Below are 433 nucleotides of genomic sequence, written 5' to 3' on the forward strand. Positions count from 1 at the left end.
AGTGTGGGGCTCTGCACAAGCCCCCCAACCCCCACCCTCTCCCAGCCCCCTTACAGGTGCTCCACATGGGCCAGCTTTGGCTTTTTAAGAAAAAAAAGAAAAGTGAAGAAACCCCAGGACTCACCACTCCTGCCAGCAGGAAGTAATCCCTGCTGCCCCGCGCCATGTGGGGGGCTCTGCAGGAGCCCCAAGGCTGCACCAGGAGCAGTGAGTCCAAGGACTTTTCTCCGCTTTTTTTTTTTCCTTAAAGGGCCGGAGTCCCAGCAAGCGAGGCAGCCATGGGGGGACCGGGAGAGTGGCTGGGGGGGTTGAGAAGGCTCATGCAGAGCCCTCCATGCAGCATGGGGGGCAGTGGGGATCACCCCCCACCCAAGGACTGCCCAAATCATCAAGGCTCTCCAAATCTTTGCCAAAGATTTGGAGAGCTTTGAAT

The sequence above is a fragment of the Gavialis gangeticus genome, unplaced genomic scaffold (genome assembly GCF_001723915.1).
Source record: "Gavialis gangeticus isolate Ggan-Ray unplaced genomic scaffold, GavGan_comp1, whole genome shotgun sequence".
Lineage (NCBI taxonomy): Eukaryota > Metazoa > Chordata > Crocodylia > Gavialidae > Gavialis > Gavialis gangeticus.